The sequence below is a fragment of the Chrysochloris asiatica genome, unplaced genomic scaffold (genome assembly GCF_000296735.1).
Source record: "Chrysochloris asiatica unplaced genomic scaffold, ChrAsi1.0 scaffold00057, whole genome shotgun sequence".
NCBI classification, from domain to species: Eukaryota; Metazoa; Chordata; class Mammalia; order Afrosoricida; family Chrysochloridae; genus Chrysochloris; species Chrysochloris asiatica.
Genome location: NW_006408575.1, coordinates 12,066,096 through 12,079,921, shown reverse-complemented (window position 1 = coordinate 12,079,921; position 13,826 = coordinate 12,066,096). Strand labels below are relative to the sequence as shown.

Sequence of the window (13,826 nt, the reverse complement as noted above, 5' to 3'; positions counted from 1 at the left end):
GTAACCATAGCAATGAAATGATATACTACAGGATGAATGTAAAACTAATGTTATCCCATGTAAACTACCACATAATTCACAATAAAACATTAAGAAAAAAAAAAAAAAGATCAAGCCTATCCCCTCTGAACACAGAGTTGATAGGGATGGGCAACTTAGACATTTTTTACCTAAAATTGGAGATGGAGGGGTGGGGGGAGGCGGCTGTAAAAGTACAAGGTGGCTGGCTTACAAGTTTTCAAGAGGAATTTAGTTTCAGAGTGTGTGAGGGAAGGTAGAATCCCACTGAACAGTTTTCATCTTGTCTAGATGGGTCTGGTGAAAGGAGGTGGGGATAAGATTCTTTTGAATCTTTTTGAATAGTAATTGTTAACATGACTAATTGCAATTGTCAAAACTGTAAAGGTAGAGGTTGTGTAACAAAAAGGGGGGAGTAGTTAATCTTACATTCCAGGAATAGAGGGCCCCAGGACCATCCAGAGAGAAGAGCACAAGCAGAATGTGGACTCCTAACCAGAGAAGCAGCAACACCAGCAATGGAGGCAGAGGTGATGGCATGGACAGCCAGCAGCTAAGGACTGTAGTAGACTCATGGGAATAGAAAGGCTGTGTGCTGGCAGCCATGAGGCAGGCTTGCAGAATGTGTCCTAGGTTGTTAAATGATTATATATTCCTGAGTGTTTTTGTGCACGCCCTACCCCACCCCCATGAAAACCCCCACAGAGGGAATAGAAGCAAATTTTGTTGAATGATGATACACAGAAGAGATTGTAATCATTGCATTGAAACAAAATATGATAGGTTGGGTGCAAAAATTGATGTTCTCCCATGTAAACTATCACTAATTCACAATGGTGGTGGTAGTTATGTGCCATGGAGTCAGTTCCAACTGATGTTGTAAATCTTTACACAGAAAGCCTCATTTTGCTCTCGCAGAACAGCTGGTAGTTTTGAATTGTAGACCTTAAGGTTCGCAGCCTGATTTTTAACCACTATGGTACCATAGCTCCTTTAATTCACAATAAAAGCTTTTAAAAAAAAGATGTTACATTGAGGAAGTTGTAATCGAGAGGAAACAAAGTATATGGTTTGCTGAATGAAAAATTGATAACCTGCTCTGTAAACCTTTACTCAATGCACAATAAAAGTTTTAAAAATAAGGAGCAAATGGAAATGGAAATGCAATAAGGAAGCAGAATGTACTGTTTACGTTGTAAAGATTATAATACAATCAATGATATAAAACAAAATGTGTAAGAATTGTTGGATGGAAAACTGATTTGCTGTGTACATTTTTATCCAATTCACAATAATTTTTTTTTTTTTTTTTTTTAAAAAGAACCCAATTTACCAAAGCCCAGGGCACTTGGTGCTAAGTGGTTTGGCTAACATAAACTACGGCTGACTCCAAAGTTTGCTGAATCAATCACTTTATTCTACCTACTTCCTTACCCAGAGGTAAAATGAAAAGAGAACCCTGAGTTCAAGTCTCAGCCTTATTTTGAATTGACTAATTTTCAGCTACACATACAAGTAGACTTGGGTTTTAAACTGTTCATGGAAAAATCCCATCATCTTTTCATTCCATTTCTCTATGAACTTTTGGTAGGTCCCTTGTATTCCCTTTCTGGGCCTGCGGAGCCTAACCTATAAATGAGGGATTTAGATTTTAATGCCTTCTGAGGTCTCCTCCCAGCTCTAAATACAAACCCCAACCAAGGAAAGGGAAAAACCAAACCCAAAGGGAACCTGGAAGTTGGACTGAGGAAGCTTAACTTTCTCTATAGTCCAGCATTCCTGGGAACTCGCCCGCAGCAGCTTATCTGTAGGCATACGCAAACCCACTGTTCTCAGCACAAGTTATAAATACAGCTCAATTCAGCCAATAGGAGAGGTGGCCTGGATGGGCAAGAAATCTTACGCACACAGCTTTCTGTGGAAAAACCTGTAGAATCAAACTACAAAAAAGCGACTGATGGCAGAGAGCCCAGCATGTGTCCTAGCAAGTATTCCTGAATGGGTGCCTCCCCTATTAGGGATTGGGGATTGCCACCTACAAGGCTGCCCTCCCACTACTTCTAGGACCTCTTCCTCTTCCTGGTGTGGTGCTGTGGGGTAAATGTGCCAGACTGCAAAGCGGTTTGAATTGCAGGTCGGCTGCTCCTCAGAAACCCTATACAGGGTTGCCATGAGTTGGAACCGACTCAACATCACTTAACAATAATCTAGATGTCTGCCCTCCTACTACTTCTAGGACCTCTTCCTTTTCCCAGCCAACAGTGGCAACAGGGGCACATAGGCTGGTGGTGGCTTTTGACATAAGCACAAGCTGAGTCTGTGCTAGCCCATTAACAATCATGCTTTTTATGGCAAGTGAAATGCATTCTGGTTAATCTTGACTTCTGAAGGATCAAAGATATCCTATAAACCACAGCCTAAGACTTCTTACCCCAAAAGGAATGAAAGCTGATAACTGCCTAAGATCTCACAAGAATGACTTGAAAATCTTCTCCCTATGGTAATCTGCAATCTTTGCCCCAAATGACCAGATAGCAAACCCCAAATTGAACTCTCACTGTTGTTAAGTGCCTTCAAGAGGGTACCGACTCATAGCGGCCCTGTATAGGGTTTCTGAGGAATGGCTGGTGAGCTTGAACTGCCAACTGTGCAGCTCAAATTAACCTCGCAGTCGAACGCATTAACCCACAATACCACACCAACACTCATTACAAGGCATGACTATTTACATTTCTAGTCATCTACACTACAGTCTGCTAACCTCAAGGTTGGCAGTTTGAAACTACCAGCTGTTCCTTGGGAGAAAGATGAGGCTTTCTGCTCCTGTAAAGATTTGCAGCCCCGGAAACCCTGTACAGGGTTCACTATGAGTCGGAACCGACTACACGGTACTTAACAACACTATAATCCTGGGGAATTCAGCTCCCAGAATCCAGTGAAAAGCTTTCCTGCCCCAAGGCCACTCTTCAACCAAGGAGGAGCTCCAGGCCTTACTTCAGGTGACTCCTTCTCATTTCAGTTTAGCCATCAAATCCTCCAGAAATTTCTTTGTCCTAAACAGTTATGAGTGCCCCTGCTATACTCCCAAAGAATCCCCACTTCCCCTACACAGCATGCTAGATTTATGAGTGTACCACTTACCAACAGGTATTTTATTATTCACTGTGGTATCCCCTATGCCTGACATATAGTAAGCACGCAAAATGTGCTGAATGAAATGCTATTAGAAGCGTAAGATTCATTCTTTTATTCATTCAATGGGCTGCCTACTATGTACCAGACATTTTTGTATGTGCTGGGGTATAAGCACTGATCAAATATCAAAGACACTGTGATTTAAAAAAAAAAAAAAAGGAACCAGCAGTGATTGCTACTGTTGTTGTTGTTACGTGCCGTGGAGTCGGTTCCAACTCATAGCAACCCTCTAGAGGGTTTCTGAGGCTGTAAATCATTACGGTACGGGAGCAGAAAGCCTCATCTTTCTCCCGCGGAACAGCTGGTAGTTTCGAACTGCTGACCGTGAGATTAGCAACCCGATTTGTAACCACTACGCTACCAGAAAATGCCCTCAAGTTGGTTCCAACTCACAGCAACCCTGAAGGGTTTCTGAGGCTGTAAAACTTTTTATGGGAGCAGAAAAGCCTCATCTTTCTCCCTTTGAGTGGCTCTTGAGCTCAAACAGTCAATCCTGTGGTTTACAGTCCAATGCTTATCCTACAAAGCCACTGTGTTCCCTATGTCATTGAAATGTACATGCAAAAGGGTTGAAATGTTACACATATTTCAAAATAAAATGTAAAAACAAAACAAAGTCCCTTACCCAATGGTGGGAAGAGCTAAGAAAAAAATGAAGCAGGCTGAGTGATGGGAATAGGGATATCTCAGGGCCAGTCACAGCTTCTCATTTTATATCCAGTGGTCTTAAGAAGACTTTTCCATGACAGAGTGTTTGGTGTGCTCCAGGAAAATTGAGGACAAGTGTCGTTGGAAGGCAAATGTAGTAGCGGGTGAGGTCAAAGGTTGTATGGAAGCAACAAGATTATGTGTGGTCTTAGAGGACACTCAAATGACTGGGTTTTACTCTGCTGTGTGAGAAGCTATCAGGGTTGGAAGCAAAAGCGTGGTTAAGATTCGTTCTGTCAGGATCCCTTCTAGATGGCGTGTTCAGAACACACTAGTAGGTGTCTGTGTGAACACATGCAGATAGTAAAGATAGTAACAGCAGCAGAAAGGAAACCAGCCGGGAGGCTGCTGCAACTACCTCAGTGAGAACTGATAATGTGTGACCTAGGATGGTATATAGGAAGCAGTGAGACAGTATATTGAATTAAAAAAAAAAACTACTTCTTATTGTGAATTGGGTGGTTTACTGGACATTATTTTTTTTTTGGAGTCAACAGAACATACTGGTAAATTGGATTTGGGGATACAGAGAAATAGCAGTGGCAAAGATGCATCAAGGATTTTTAGTCTGAGCAATTAGAACAAGTCAGCAATTAGAAGGACAGAGTTGCTTAACCTCACTGAGTTGCATTCTCCTCATCTATGATGTAGAGATAAAAAGAGCACCTGCTGGGCAGATTACAAGGGACAGAAAATGTAAAACACTCATAAATAATAACTATTATATATCACTGCTAGAATCCTGGTGTGGCGCTGTAGGATCAGCACTGGACTGCTCATCCCAAGGTCAGCATTTCAAGCCCACCAGTCATTCCTTACCCTAAATGGGGTCACTATGAATTGGCACCAACTCAACAGCATTTAACCACCACCACCTCAGGGCTACTACTGTTAAGTGCCGACAAGTCAGTTCCGAACCAGTACAGGGTTTCCCAGGAGCAGCTGTTGAATTTGAACTGCCAACCTGCAGTTCACACCTACTTGGTGATTGGAGTGCTTATCCTACAGCACCACACCAGGGCTATTGGAGCTTTGTAATAAGCTTGTTGTAGACTACTGAGTGGAGTCCTGGTGTGGTACTGTGGGTTAAAGCGCTGGACTGCAACGTCGGTTTGAACCACAAGGTCAGAGGTTCAAGCTCACCAGCTGCTCCTCAGAAACCCCATACAGGGTCACTATGGGTCAGAATCGATTTGATGGCACTAAAAAACACACCACTGAGTTGATTCCAATCCATAGAGACCCTATAGGACAGCACAGAACTGCCCCCATAAGGTTTTCTAGGCTGTCCTGGTGTGGTGCTGTGGGCTAATACAAAGTCAAATGACTGCAAAGTTGTTTGAACTGCAAGGTATATGGTTCAAGCTCACCAGCTGCTCCTTGGAAACCCTATACAGGGTTAACAACAACAGCAGTGATACTATGGGTAAGAACTAGAACACTAAAACTGGATAATGATTTGAATCTACCAGCCGTTCCACAGAAGGCAAAACATGATAATCTGCTCTCGTAAAGGTTGTTGCTGTTAAGTGCCGTCAAGTCGATTCCGCCCCATAGCAACCCTGTACAGGTTTTCCGAGCTATAAACGGGAACAGAATGCCTCATCTTTCTCCCACAGAACAGCTTGTAGTTTCAAAAGGCTAACCTTGAGGTTCGCAGCACGATTTGTAACCACTAAGCTACCAGAGCTAGTGTTATTTTTAATAAGTGAGTGTAAGTGAAAAGGAAGAGTCTCAGTATGGATAGTACAAATGGGTTACATGCTCAGCTGCTATCCAAAAGGAAGGTCCAACCAAAGGTGCCTCAGAAAAAAGGTGCAGAGACTTCTGAAAAATCATCCACAGAAATTCATTCAAATGGAGCACAGTTCTACTCAGATAAAACGAGGCTGCCATGAGTCAGAATTGACTCGACACTAAGTGACATTATGTGAAAAGTAGAGTGAAATTATGCAGACCCCAGGCAGACCATTTATCCAGATAGTTCCATCTCCAGGTGCTGGGAGAAGCTTGCAACTTCATTTCTAGAGCAGGGAAGAATTTCTGGAATGTATGTCTTGAAGGTAAAGTGACTATTACAACGTTTGAAAAGTTATTACAAAGTGCCCTATAAACAAGGGGTCCGAGGGGCCATCTGGGATACTAATAGTACCTCAAACTGAAATATGAAAGCCCCTTACTAGACATGAGAGATTTATCTAGCTGGAATCATAAAACTCAATAACCCTCATGCAAGAATAGTCAGTCCTAAGGTTTAGTTCAAAGAAAAAAATGTGCCTTGTCAAGACTGTCCCTCTGATTCTGAGAAAATCCCTTGGAGAGACAGCCGGCTGTCCGCCAGTTGGCACCCTGGTTTTCATCTTGTTAACTACCACAGATAGCCCTCCTTGAAAATTAAGCTAAGTCCTGACTAACTCCCACACCTTAGGACAGGCATGGATAAATCAATGCCTCAGAATGGGTAATTATCTCAGACTACATAAGAAGAGGCTTCAAAAAGTTCTTTTAGGGGGAAAAAATCCATTACCTTTTATTTCCAATTTTTCATTAACTTTTTAAACCCAGCCTCCTCTATCTGGCTTTGGAACATAAACTACTTACATCTGAGTAGGACTTTTAAAGACCCTGGTAAAAGCACTCAGCTGACAACCAAAAGGGCCCAACAATAACAGCTTGTATGGAAGGAAGGAGAAAGACGTAGCAGTGTACTTCTGTAGATTTAGTCTTGGAAACTCTAAGGGATACTTCCATTCTAACCTACAGGGTCACTATGAGTTGGAATTAACTCAACAGGTAGCTGAAAGGTCAGTTCTAAACTCACCAGTGCCTCTGAGAAAAAGACCTAGTGATCTGTTCTAGTTAAGACTATAATCTAGGAAACCCTATAAGGCCAACTCTGTCCTATAGGGTCACTATGAGTCAAAACTGACGACAGCACATAACAGGACTTTTCAACTAATGAACTAGGCTACTTTATACTTGATAGCAATTTGATTGGTAAAACAATCTCAGGACAGGGATTATTAGTTCCACTCCGTGAATAAGGAAAGCAGAGGTTAGGCAAGCTGCCCAGGGTCACAAAGTAACAACAAAGTGGACCATGCTCTGATTTAAATCCTTTGCCTTTCCCCTTTACCCTGCTGTCTCATGTTTTTATTAGTCAGGTATCAAAACTTAGTTCCTTTCATGACTCCCAAGCAGGTTAAGACCATTCTTTCTCCTGGCCACTCCCTTAGTCACTCCGAACCAGCCAGAGAAGTTTGTGAGGCCAAACGAGGCACCTGTGAGCCTTCCTGAGGCCCCATACCCTAATTACCCTCCTTTGAGCTTGTCTTGGTTTTGCAAACAGGGCACTCCCATGTACCAAGCTCTCTATTTTAAAGAGGTTTTAGTGGTTTCAGGCCTGCTTCTCCTCCACCTCCCCCACCCTGGAAGAGGGAGGGAATGGGTGCTGAGTAATAGCTATAAAATGCTTACTCCACTCCAGTGTCCCAGTGGGGTAATAATACTGCAGCCTACTGTCATGGTGGGGTAATAATGGACAGATGTCATAGCACTACATAGACAGGCATATGAAAAAACTTAAATCTTTAAAAAACCAACAGCAGGCATAAATCACTAGTGAGATTTAAAATTAAAACCGAATTAAGAGGGGCATATATGTTGGGGGTGGGATGTCTCCCATTGACAAGAGGTGGGTGGGTCAGCAGTGGGACTCTGCCCCTTGGTAGGTTCAGGGTTCAAGTCCACCCATGACTATCCTCCCCACCAACAAAGGTCCTGGAACCACCTCCTAACTCCCTCCCTCCTCTTTGCTGTTAAAATTAAAGTGCACAACTCAAACTCCAGGTCTAGCACGAGACAAGCCAGGCCAGCTGGGAAATCCTGGAGAAGGCCACCACCTCCTCCCTTCTCCCCCCTTTCCGAGGCTGTCCTAATTGTGTGCTGTTTTTAGAAGAGAAAGTGATTTGAGCTATAGGAAAAATAAGTTTTAAGCCCTCATTTATTGAGTCTAAGCTCCCCTGGTATACAATATAACCATTTATGGAATTTATAAAAATCTTAATACCTTTATCATCTCATAATGAAATAAATAAATCCTTAATATTTTAAAGTGGTCAAATCTCAACAACTGTCTAAGTGTCTTCTTACAATTGGTAGTACACACTTTGCATTTGACTGATTTTTTATACTTTTTTCACCTACAAGAGCTCCCCTTTAAAAATGGCATTTTTTCATTGAAAAATTACATAATCTTGTCCTATAAAATTTCTCAGGAATTGGATAAATAAATGCTCCCTCACAGTCCTTAAATTTGTTCCTCTATCATCATTTTCTCTCTAGATTCATTCAAAGGCAGTTCATTCAAAGGTAGCCTTGGGTTCAATTTTTATTAGGTGGGGGTGGAATGTTCATAGAATATACTATACACTTTCTATCATCCCATCACAGACACATATGCCAGTTTGTTGCACAGGCTGCTCAGCAATACACCTCCAGCAATCAACCTAGGTCCTGAGACTAATAGTCTCTCTCTAGTCCTCATGGAGACTGGAGGGAGATGGGATTCAAACTGCAGTTCTTATCCATTATGGCAGATATTTCTTGTTGTTGTTAAGTGCCGTCGAGTCGATTCCGACCCATAATGACTCTGTACAGGGTTTCCGAGGCTGTAAATCTTTACAGGAGCAGAATGCCTCATCTTTCTGTGGAACAGCTGGTAGTTTCGAACTGCTGACCTTGCGGTTGGTTCGCAGCCCGATTCGTAACCACTACGCTACCAGAGCTCCTTATATGGCAGATATAAACATGTATATATGTAGAGCTCTACTTCAGTTCCTTTCTTTTGTGGGAAAAGACTTATTAGTGGGAAACTTTGAAGATATTTAGATCTAATCCAATTCCCTCATTTTGCAGATGAAGAAAGAGACAAAGAAAGCAAGGGTTTGCTAGTGTCCACATTGCTGATCACAAGCAGAATTAGAAGTGAAACTAAACATTCCTAATATTGGTGATTATTATAAAACTTTTAAAATAGAAAAATTATTATTAAATAGGCAATACTTATTACTCTGTCTGGCACTATGCTAAGGGCTTTATAAACATTGTTGTTGTTAAGTGCCATCAAGTCGGTTCTGACCCACACCAACCCTGTAATAGGGTTTTCCAGGTGCAACTGGTGGGTTTGAACTGCTGACTTTGCAGTTCAAACTGACCTTGCAGTCTAGCACATTATCCCACAGCACAGCAGCAGGACTCCTTATAAACATTACCTTCTTGATTATCAAAACCCTTTCAAATGCAAAAAGCAAAGCACCAAATCCATTTTCTTGGAGTTGATTCCAACTTAGTGATTCTACAGAAAGAGTTGTTAAGTGCCATGGAGTCAATTCTGACTCATAGTGACCCTGAATAGGGTTTCTCTCCGAGGAGCAGCTGATGGTCTTGAACCACAGAACTTGCAGTTCAAACGGCTATACAGTCTGGTGCATTAACCCACAGCACCACACCAGGAAGAGCAGGACTGCCCTAATGGTTTCCATTAGGCTATAAATCTTACAGACGCACAGTCTTATCTTCTCTTCCCACAGAGTGGTTGTTGAGTTAGAACCACTTACCTTTCACAGCAGCTAAGAGCTTGAGCACTGTGCCAATTATTCTCATTTTGAAGACGAGGGAATGGAGGTTCAGAGAGGCTGAGTGATTCACCCAAGATTACACAGAAAGTTAGTGCCAGAGCTGGGTCTCAAAAGTACAGAATCAGAGGTATACTTCCAGTTCACTACAGTAAGGAGCTCTGGTAGCGTAGTGGTTACCAATCAGGCTGCAAACCACAAGGTCAGCAGTTCAAAACTATCAGCTGTTCTGCAGGCCAAAGACGAGGCTTTCTGCTCCCGTAAAGATTTATAGCCTCAGAAACCCTGTACATGATCACTATGAGTCGGAACTGACTCCATGGCACATAACTATCACCACCACTACACCAGGGAACCAGGACCTGAAGCAGCTCTGACACTGAAGTTACAAAAGACTGACACCAGGAGACTGATACCTCAACTACTACAACTGGAGGAACCTGGGTAAAGACGCAAGTTCAGGAAGGAAAGCAGAAAGGAGAGTGGAAGTTGATCTGGAGCTAACTCAGTGGGGGTTGCTATAAGTTATCTATGATTGTAACCCTTTTTGTGCCATCAGTGTTTTGCAAAGTCCTGGTGTGGCACTGCAGGGTAAGCAGTGGACTGCTAACCACCAGGCAGTTCATTAGAACTGCGAACCACAAGGTCAGCAGTTCGAAACTACCAGCTGCTCCGCGGGAGAAAGATGAAGGTTTCTACTCCTGTAAAGATTTACAGCCTTGGAAACCCTGTTCAGGGTCGCTATGGGTCAGAACCGACTCGATGGCACTTAACAACAACAATACCAACAATACAGGTTGCTATGAAGGAGTAGCAATCTGTGTGTTGCACATTAAAAGGCCACAGAAAAACACAATGCCCAGAACTTAAAAAGCATTCAGACACTATCTGCTCTCTCCCCCAATTGACTTTCCTCTAAAGAGAAAGACTACTCAGTTATTGCTGAACATTCATGGGACATTCTGTAAAAAAGGATATTATGCGATTTGGATATTGCACAAATACGGTATTAAATACAGACAGTCCCCCCAGATTACAAAGGAGTTCCATTCCTAAATCTGTCTTTAAGTCAATTTGTACATAAGTCGGAACAGGTACAATTCATATGTAACTTGTTAGTCAAATGTTTGTCTCACTATATTGCTTACCTTTCTATGTATCAAAAATGGTTTTCAAAAAACCACTTCCAGATACAGAACCATTATACATACCTCAAATTTTTAATAGGCTTGGGGGGGGGCGGCGAAGAAGAGGATTGGGACCACAAACCTCTGCTGTGCAGTCAGACTGGATATGTGGCACAGGACTGAATAGCAACAGTTTTCTTACCATACCAAGTTAGAGGATTGTATACAACCAACCCAACTGATTACAATACAGGGGTGGGTGGAGGCTGGTAGTGATGATCCACTCTGTAGTATCAACCCACCACATGTGCACCCAGCCATAGCAAGCTTCCTAGTTTTAGTTAGGCTGACCTTTCCCTACAGCCCTGAGAGCCCGTGTGCATTCCCCAAAAAGAGCATCTTTACTCAAGACAAAAAAATTGCAAATTTTTTTTAACACTCATCAAATCACATTCCAAACAAAAATAGCTAATGTTGTGGGTTACCAACCTTTGAAAGGATCTATATCATGTCCTTCATGTCTATGGATAAGCAAAAGCCCATTTCTAATGAGATAACGTCTATATAGTTCTAGGCATAATGCAGAGGAACTGCATTCTCCAATCTTCTCATGTTTGTTACAAGTGGAGAAAACAGAGACCCAGAGGAAAGAAGCCCCTTAGGGAATGTGCCAGTCTCCCAACACCTCAGAGCCAGCAATGAACTAAATGATTTATAAGAAGCATCACAATGAATGTTCACAATAACCCTACCCCACTAAAAACCAAAAATAATAAAAGTCCTGGTGTGGCACTGTGGATTAATGTGCTGGACTGCAGAGTCAGTTAGAACTGCAAAGGTCAGCGGTTCAAGCTCATTAGCTGCTCCTCGGAACCCCTACATAGGGTCGCAACCAACTTGACGGCACTTCACGACAACAAATAAAACCAAACCCACCGCCATCGAGTCAATTCCAATTCTTAGAGACAGGGTTTCTGAAGACTTTAAGGGAGGAGCAAACCTTAACTTTCTCCCTTGGGATTACCTGGTGGGTTTGAACTACCAACTTTATCTGTTGGCAGTCCAATGCTTATCCTGTAGCACCACCAGGGCTGGGTAAATCATAATTTAAGCTATTTTGGGATCCTGGTATGGTGCTGTAGGATAAGCAATGGATTGCTAACTATAAGGTCGGAGGTTCAAACCCACCAACGCCTCCTTGAAAACCCTACACAGGGTAGCTATGAGTTGGAACTGACTCCACAGCATCTAACAACAACACACTAGAGATATAGTGGGTCCTGTGTTGGGCTGTAACCACAAGGTTAGCAGTTCAAGTCCACCAGACACTCAGTGGGCAAAAGATGAAACTTTCTACTGTTAAGATTTACAGTCTCGGAAACTCTATACAGGATCACTATGAGTCGGAACTGACTCCTGGTGTGGCACTGTAAGATCAGCACTGGACTATGAACCACAAGGTGGCTGCTCAAGCCCACCAGCTGCTCCTATGAAACCTCATACAGAGTCACTATGTGTTGAAACCAACTCGACAGCACTTAACAATGTATCAGAACAGACTCCATGGCACACAGCCACAACCTCAACACAAATGGGGAATCTGAGGCACAGAATGCTAAACTAATTTGCACAAGGAGGCAAGGCTAGCAAGTGAAAGAACTAGAAATTGAATCCATGAGATTGTCCCAGAATCTTTGCTATATATTTCTATTTTCATACTCAAAAGGTGTGTGACTGGCTTAAAGGAAAAAAACACTTTTTTTAAAAAAATGTTTTCAAAAGAAGAGGGGGTGATGAGAATCAATAAAATCAACATGCGAACCCAAAAGTTTAAATCATTGAAATGCAGACTGGAAGCTTAAGCCAGAATAGAGAACCCCCACACAAAAAAGGAGCGATGCCTCAAAGCATCTTTTATTACTAGTTACTGCATGTGTCTCTTAAAGAACTAAAACACTAGTATCTGAGCCAAAAAAGGCAGCTAAAAATAAGCATTTGAAGTAAGCTTTCTTACCTATTAGACATTCACTTTTGTACATTCCCCAAAACACATGTGTCACAGCATACAAAAATTCACAAGGCCACACAACTTTACCAGTGTTACAATTAAATTTGTCCAAGGTGCTCTGGTAGCATAGTGGTTACAAATCAGGCTGTTAACCTCAAGGTCAGCAGTGGGAAACTACCAGCTGTTCGGCGGGAGAAAGATGAGGCTTTCTGCTCCAGTAAAGATTTATAGCCTTGGAAACCCTGTACAGGGTCACCATGAGTGGGAACCGACTCCACCTCCATGGCACGTAACAACAAGGTGCCAAAAAAAAAAGAGTCCTGGTGTGGCACTGGGGGTTAACATGCCACACTGCAAGGCCATTTGAGCTGCAAGGTGAGTGGTTCAATCTCACCAGCTGCTCCTTGGAAACCCTATAAAGGGTCGCTCTGGGTCGGAACCAACTCTTCGGCACTTAACAAACAAGGTGCAAATAAAATTAAAGCTAGAAAAGGGTCTTGACTTCGCTGTAGGTCTATGCAGACTACAGAAGTCAGCACCTAACCATTTAAAAAACAATCCAATTACAGAGTTTTCTCTCAAAAAGCACCCAAATTCTAACACACTTAAACAGAGCTACTAGATTAATCTAGAATTAATCTGTCAAAGACTACTCCTAAGGTTCAACACCAACTCTCTTGCTGTCAGATTCCAAAAAGATAAGAAGAGAGCAAATCTACCCCATTGAGAATTTTGTTTTGAGCACTTAAGTACAGTTTCTCCACTCAGAGTGAGATGCCAGCCAAACTGTCTTCTTCCCAGGGATCAACAGCCCCAGTGACCTATCAAGGACCCCTGGACTAGTACAAAATTCCAGCTCAGGCACACAATACTGCCTGATGTCATAGCTGATTTAAAACCCACAAGGCAGGTTCACCATTAGTTAAGAGCAACCAGGAGTAAGAAGCCCCATTTAAACTTTTGAAGAGTGCTCTCTCCTGGGGATGATTATACCCCTTTGAGTTTAAAGAGGGGGGAAGGACCAAAGAGTGTCTTAAAGTGGCTTTCCCTCCCTCAGTGGGTGGATCAGGGAAGGATTTGCAAGAAAATGGAGGTTTCAGTACTGCCCTTTGCATAAGAGTTCTGGGGGGGGGG

The 13,826-nt window shown here is 42.5% G+C and overlaps 1 protein-coding gene across 1 annotated transcript in view; it reads right to left on the bottom strand.

Annotated features, from left to right (window-relative positions):
• The window catches only part of LARP1 (La ribonucleoprotein domain family, member 1), a 175,402-nt gene that overhangs the window by 65,797 nt on the left and 95,779 nt on the right, over positions 1-13,826 (bottom strand).